This window comes from Zalophus californianus, chromosome 2, assembly GCF_009762305.2.
Source record: "Zalophus californianus isolate mZalCal1 chromosome 2, mZalCal1.pri.v2, whole genome shotgun sequence".
Classification (NCBI taxonomy): domain Eukaryota; kingdom Metazoa; phylum Chordata; class Mammalia; order Carnivora; family Otariidae; genus Zalophus; species Zalophus californianus.
Genome location: NC_045596.1, coordinates 139,281,479 through 139,288,695, shown reverse-complemented (window position 1 = coordinate 139,288,695; position 7,217 = coordinate 139,281,479). Strand labels below are relative to the sequence as shown.

Below are 7,217 nucleotides of genomic sequence, written 5' to 3'. Positions count from 1 at the left end.
AACCTAGTAAATTACAAAACTCTAAGATAAAAAAAAAGATCACATTTGATTTTCTCTTATTATTTTCCATACACATTTTTCAAATTCTAATTGTTTTGCTTTTGTTTATTTTATAAAGTCATTTTCATATATAACCTCAAAACTTCACACTCATGTTTAACATTATATTAAATTGCCAACATTTTGTACAGATTTGAAGAGGCACATGCACCCCAATGTTTATATGTTTATAGCAGCCATATCAGCAATTGCCAAACTATGGAAAGAGCCCAAATGTCCATCAACTGATGAATGGATAAAGAAGATATGGTATATATAATGGAATATTACTCAGTCATCAATAAGAATGAAATTTTGCCATTTGCAATGACGTGGGTGGACCTAGAGTGTATTATGCTTAGTGAAATAAGTCAGAGTAAAAAAAAAAAAGAAAGAGAGAGAGGGAGAGGGAAGAAAACCATAAGAGACTCTTAATGATAGAGAACAAACAGAGTTGATGGAGGGAAGTGGGTGGGGAGATGGACTAAATGGGTGATGGGTATTAAGGAGGGCCACCAGGTGCCCCTATATACTGTATTCTTACAATAAAGTAAGCTAGAGAAAAAAAATTAAGAAAATCCTATGGAATAGAAAATACATTTACAGTACTGTGTGGTATTTATTGAAGAAATCCACATATAAGTGGACCCATGCAGTTCAAACCTGTGTTGGTGAAGTGTCAACTGTAAATCATCATTACTATGAAATTTTGATGATTTGATTAGAAAAAGAATCATGGAAGTAATGTTTATTAAACACACTGGAATGATGGGCACCTGGGTGGCTCAGTCGTTAAGCGTCTGCCTTCGGCTCAGGTCATGATCTCAGGGTCCTGGGATCGAGCCCCACATTAGGCTCCCTACTCACTGGGGAGTCTGCTTCTCCCTCTCCCACTCCCCCTGCTTGTGTTCCCTCTCTCACTGTCTCTTTCTCTGTCAAAGAAATAAATAAAAATAAAAAAAAAACCCACACTGGAATGAAAGGAAAAGATCTCTTAATTGGGGGACGCCTGGGTGACTCCGATGGTTAAGCGTCTGCCTTTGGCTCAGGTCATGATCCCAGGGTCCTGGGATTGAGTCCCGCATTGGGCTGCCTGCTCCTTGGGAGCCTGCTTCTCCCTCTACTTCTCTCTCTCTCTCTCTCTCTCTCATGAATAAATAAATAAAATCTTAAAAAAAAAAAAAGAAAATATCTCTTAATTGGGAAGGGTTTCTGTGGATAAGGGGCCCAGGAGCTACTTAAATGAGGGGGTAACATGGGGAAGGCCAGGGGTGGGGTCAACATATGGTGAGACCAGGAACATACAGTTCATGCTTTGCCTGGTTCCAAGATGCACAAAATTTAGTTACCATAGTTAAATAACACAAGACCCTAATGGTTCACTCAGTATATTAACTGAGTACAAAGTATATGGCCCCAGAGGGTGAGGTCTCCAGCCACAGAGGACAGTTCTCCTTAGCTAAATATCCAAGTTCATCACCTCCAAATTTTGCTTCCCATACAACTTCAGCACAGAAAGAATTCAGCTATGTTTTCTGTCACTATATAACAGGAACCACCTTTTCTCCAGTTTCATATCACATGTTCCTCATTTCATCTGAACTCACACTAAGGATCTCTAACGTTCATGTTTCTACCAACATTCTCCATAGAACAGTATATGTATTCTCTAAGGCTAAATTATCTTATTGGTCATGGGCTCCCTGTTGGGCTGGTCAGTCCCATTGTCTGTACTAGGGGTTAGAATACGAAAATATACTGGAGGGGAAAACAGAATCCTGATGGAATTACTTAAGACAGTTGGTCCATGTTGATTGAATCTCCTACAATTTGAAGAAATTATATCCTTGTCTCCTCTTCACAGTTTGCACCAGAAGCAATCTGGCACCTGAGCTGATCAGCCATTGAAACTCTCTTCAGTAATTTCATTAGTCATCTGGCAGCAGTTACTTGAATACTATTCGGTCTTTATTTACATCTCTTTGCTTAATGACTCTGTTTGGCAATGAGATTGGTAAGAATCAGCTGTGATTCTGTACTAGTTTTCTGCTTCCTAGGACTCACTGTTTTATAGGTATAGCTTATGATTAAATATTTGAATTTTAAAACAATGTGGGTGAATTTTTGGCAATGAATATGAATTCCAATTTACCTAAAAAGTAATCTGCCAAAAAATAAATTGTAATGCAACATTTCTGAGCTCAGAGAATGTGTCTCAAAGTGACAATTAAGCTGGGATCTTTTGAAGGGGTGTCAGTGGGGCTCCTGGGTGGCTCAGTTGGTTAGGCATCTGACTCTTGGTTTCAGCTCAGGTCGTGATATCACGGGTCATGGGACCAAGCCCAGTAACGAATTCTGAGCTCAGTTGGAGTCTGCTTGAAGATTTTCTCCTTACCCTCCCCCCACTCATAAGCTCTTTCTCCCTCTCTCTCTAAAATAAATCTTTTTTTTTTTAAAGGGTGCCAGTAAACAAATGTATATGGGGCATGGATCTGCCATGGATGATACCGCTCATGCAAAAGTCCTGTGGGCAGAGGATGCCATGTCCTGAGTGTGGAGGAGAGGGCAGGACTGTACAGTGCTAGAAGCTACATAATGTAAAGAGAGGGTGAAACTGGAGGCCCAGAGTTAAACACTCCTGGGTGAAAAAATGAATAGGCTTCACATAGCCTTTTAGATTTCATTTTCCTCATAAATCAAGTTGGGATTAAAAGATGTTGAGGGACACTTGGGTGGCTCAGTTGGTTAAGCACCTGACTCTTTTTTTTTTTTTTAAGATTTTATTTATTTGAGAGAGAGAATGAGAGACAGAGAGCACAAGAGGGAAGAGGGTCAGAGGGAGAAGCAGACTCCCCGCTGAGTAGGGAGCCCAATGTGGGACTCGGTCCCAGGACTCCAGGATCATGACCTGAGCTGAAGGCAGTCGCTTAACCAACTGAGCCACCCAGGCGCCCAAGTACCTCACTCTTAATTTCAGCTCAGGTCATGATCTCAGATTGTGAGACTGAGCCCTGTGTCAGGCTCGCAGCTGGGCTTTCTCCTTCTCCCTTTGCCCCTCCCCCTCCTCTCTCTTCCTCTCTTAAAAAAAAAAGATGTTGAGAAGGTCAAGGGAAGATTACAAAGATGCAAATTAGACTATGCATATTAATAGTGCCCATGATGACTTGTTAAGCACAGGAAATAGTTTCCCCACCTCTATCCAGGGTGTGACCTCAGCCAGATCCTGCCCTCGCTCCCAAAGGGAGGAGTCACCATTTTTTGGTGGGCGGGATCTTAATAGCTCCACCTTGCTAGTGGGATATATATATATATATATGTATATATATATATATATATATATATATATATATATATATAATAATCACATCATTGACCCAGCAATCGTCTGCAAAACTGGCTTCTGAGACCCCTCTCCTAGACACTGGCCTCACAGACCTGCCCATAGCCACCTGCTCCAGGTAAGCCCAGAGATGGTACGATGAGGGTACAGAAGGCTGGAACGTGGTAAGACTAGTGGCTTCCTGGTGCCTGCTCTGTATAGTGCCTAAGATTAAGCCTTAAGGGAAAGCAAACTTGGATTCGGGTTATTTTAAGACACGTGCTTGTATTATGGTTTATTTTATTCAATGACCCTTGTCCTAAGTCATCTAAATGCTGCTAAAAATACAGATATCTTGATCCCAACCTGTCCTAAAGGGTTTTTGATATCTGTGTGTGACAAAGCATTCAGAGGTGCTGGTCTGAAGCCTGAAGGGTGGTTTGTGTATAGGTGGGGAGTAGAGCAATTAGAGCTATGGGGTCAGGTACTGAGGTCCTATATAGACTTGATCTTCCTTAATCTAACCATCTGCCTGCTTACAGATGCTCAAAGAGTATAAGCAAGTGGCCCAAAGTCACTCAGTTCTTAAGGGAGCCCCAGAAACTTGGCCAAGTTTAGTCATTCAACAGCTTTAGCCTAGGACTTAGGAGATACTTGGAGATACAGTTATCATGGGGATAGCATGGAGGTTACAGTTCTGTTGGGAGTGCAGATCTCCAAAATATATGTTAATTTGCAACATCAGAGTTGAAAGAAAAGTCATGATACTGCCTCTGGTGTTCTGTGGCATTGTGCTAAGTGAGCAATCCAACATGGTGGTCACTTTCTCCACCTCTTGGCATCCTTGAGAAATCAGTAACTGCTTCTTCTTCTTTTTTTTAAAGATTTTATTTATTTGCCAGAGAGAGAGAGAGAGAGAGAGCAGAAGCAGTGGGAACGAGAGGCAGAGGGAAAGGGAGAAGCAGGCTACCTGGGAGAGGGAGCCCGATGTGGGACTCGATTCCAGGACCCTGGGATCATGACCTGAGCCAAAGGCAGACGCTTAACTGACTGAGCCACCCAGGTGTCCCATCAGTAACTGCTTCTAAGAAAAAGCTGCATGCCCTCCTCTCATGATCCTGTCCTAAAAAATACTTAGTAGTTGTTAGCTCACCACTGAGTTCGGAGAGTAGTTGTGTGTTGGTGTGTTTCTCAGCTTTTTCTCACATTGAATTCCTGATCTCCAGTTTCATTCTGTGCATTATGTGAGAAATCAGTTTTCCCAACTTGGCAGGGTCCTCAGAGTAAATCTAATCAAGTCCAAATGCCATCCACTATGTACAGAGTTGGATATATCTTGCAGTTGAGAAACTTAAATGAAGTGCTTGGATGGGAGAAACTTAAATGAAAAGAAAAATTTTGACATATTGTGAATTCAGTGCTGTCAGAAATGTATGTGGTTTAAGCTGAAAGATACCAAGTTCTTTCCTTACATTTTTGACTATTGAAATGATTGAAGCTGAGATTTATATTCTGTTTACCTGCGTGGAGAAGAGAGTATTAGAGATGAGGATGTTACGTAACTCTCCCCAGGTCCCTCAGATAGTAGGTGACTAAAGAGAAATCTCACCCAGGGCCAGGAGATCTAATCCATGCACTTTCCACAGTCCCATGCAGCCCCTCTTTTGTTGATCTGAGGGTAGGTGGAATCCTGGGGGTGGAGAAAAGACTCAGTGTTTGCTTTAAAGGTGGCAGTGAGCAGGGCAACAAGATAAACAGTAGCCTATTTAATATGAAGGAATATTTTCTCATTTCCAGGGAGGAAAAGGCACGTAAAAATTGTGTCTGCTTTCTGACCAAGAGAATTACTGACCTTGGCTTCACATCCTCTGAGCTGCCAAAGGCAGCTGGTTGCCCAACTAACCTGTGATCACCTGCACTGGTGAATAGAGTTCTTCTGGGCACCTACCATCATACCTGAGGCCAGTGGCCTCATAGGACAGCAAGGCTGCCCTTATTTGATAGACATTCAGCACAGGAAGGACAGTAAAATCTGAGGGTGTATCTGCCTCTCACTAGAAAAATCCTGCAGATCCACCCTCCAGAAGACCCACCTCAGTCCAGAAAGCCCTTGATCTCTGCCCAATGGCAGTCCCGGCAGCCCTGGCAGGACTCCAGGCAGAAGCCAACTGTCCCGTCTGTCTGGATTACCTCGGAGACCCCGTCACCACCGACTGTGGGCACAACTTCTGTCGTTGCTGCATCCAGCAGTCCTGGGCTGATCGCAAGGACAGGTTCCCGTGCCCCGTGTGCCGTCACGCGTGCCAAGAGAGGCACTTGAGGGGCAACACCCAGCTGGGAAGGATGATTGACATGGCCAAGCTCCCCCACGTCACCAGGAGCAAGAAGAGGAGGCGGGAAGAGAGGCATTGCTGTGAGAAGCACAAACAGGTCCTGACCCTCTTCTGCGAGGAGGACCTCGAGGTGTCGTGTCCCAAGTGCACGCAGCCCCCTGGTCAGCGGGGCCACCAGGTGAGGCCCTTGGGGGAGGCCGCCTCTCATCACGGGCAGAGGCTCAGTCGTTACCTCAGGCCCTGAAGAAGCGGGGGGCAGACGTTCAGAAACTAGTAGCCACCCGAGAGAGAGAACTCTTAGACCTGAGAGAAAAGGTGCAGTACCAGGGACAGAAAGTGACCTCTGAGTTTGAGCACCTGCACGAGTGCGTAGACCGTGAGCAAGAGGCTGTTCTCTCACGGCTCGCTGAAGAAGAGAGGGACCTTCAGCAGAAAGTCCGCGCGAACAGCACGGCGTTTTCAGAGCACGTTTCCACCCTCCCGCGCCTACCAAACAAGGTGGCAGAGAGGAGCGCGGCGTCCGAGGTGAGACGGCGGGTGGAGATCGGGAGCGCCCGCGACAGGGGCGAAAGCCTGAAGCCCCCAGCTCCCTGTTCTTTCCAGTTAAGGAGGGAAGGATGCAGTCTTCCTCCGCAGGACTTGGCTCTGCAGAAAATTCTCCAGAAGTTTAGACGGGAAGTTACTCTGGATCCCGAGACAGCGCACCCGAATCTGCTTGCCTCCGAGGGTAAAAAGTCTGACATTTGTGAGGAAAAACCCGGCGTCCCTCAGACCCGAAGAGACTGCTGATGGATGCGGTGGTCCTGGGCTCCGAGCGCCTCGACGGCGGCCCGCCATCCTGGGAGGTGCAGGTGGGTGGGCAAGCGCGCGTGGGCCGCGGGGCTTTGCCAGGGCTCCCTTTCCTGGAGGGGCAGGCGGCCCCCGTCAGGCCGGAGCAGACGCGCGACAGTCCGGCGGCGGGACGGCGCCTGTGTCGCTGAAGGAAAAGCCCAGGGGCGTTGGCGTTTATCTGCACTGTGAGTTGGGGGAGGTTTCCTTTTACAGTTTGAATGGCAGGTCTCACATCTGTTCTTTCATGGGTACGTTTTCTGAAGTCCCGAAGCCTCACTTCTGTGTGGGGCGCGACTCTACACCTCTTACGACCTGTGCAGGGAGAGATTGTGAAGGATGAGCTGTGACTTGGCTTCCTTTTCTGTCCGCGATTTAGGGACGGTGGGTACAATCTTGTACAACTATCCGTTAATCTAGCACCAGAATTTGTTTTAGATGCTTATTTGACTTAAACACATGGGAAAAGTTTTCTCATTTTGATTTCTTCTCTTTTTTTTTTTTTCTATTTTGTTTCAATAGCAGCAAGGGTGTTGTGGAAACTAACAGAGATGTGGAGATTAACTGTAAATTGTTCCCAGCATTCTAAGTTTAGAATATATACATTTTAATTTCACAGCTTCTGTAAATTTTTGAACCTTTATCTATTTTATATATATTATATAATATAATATTTCATATATTATATATTTTTTGTA

General features: G+C 45.1%; 1 pseudogene; it reads left to right on the top strand.

Annotated features, from left to right (window-relative positions):
• Positions 1–5,482: 5,482 nt before the first annotated feature.
• On the top strand, positions 5,483–6,862 carry LOC113925450 (annotated as a pseudogene).
• Positions 6,863–7,217: the final 355 nt, after the last annotated feature.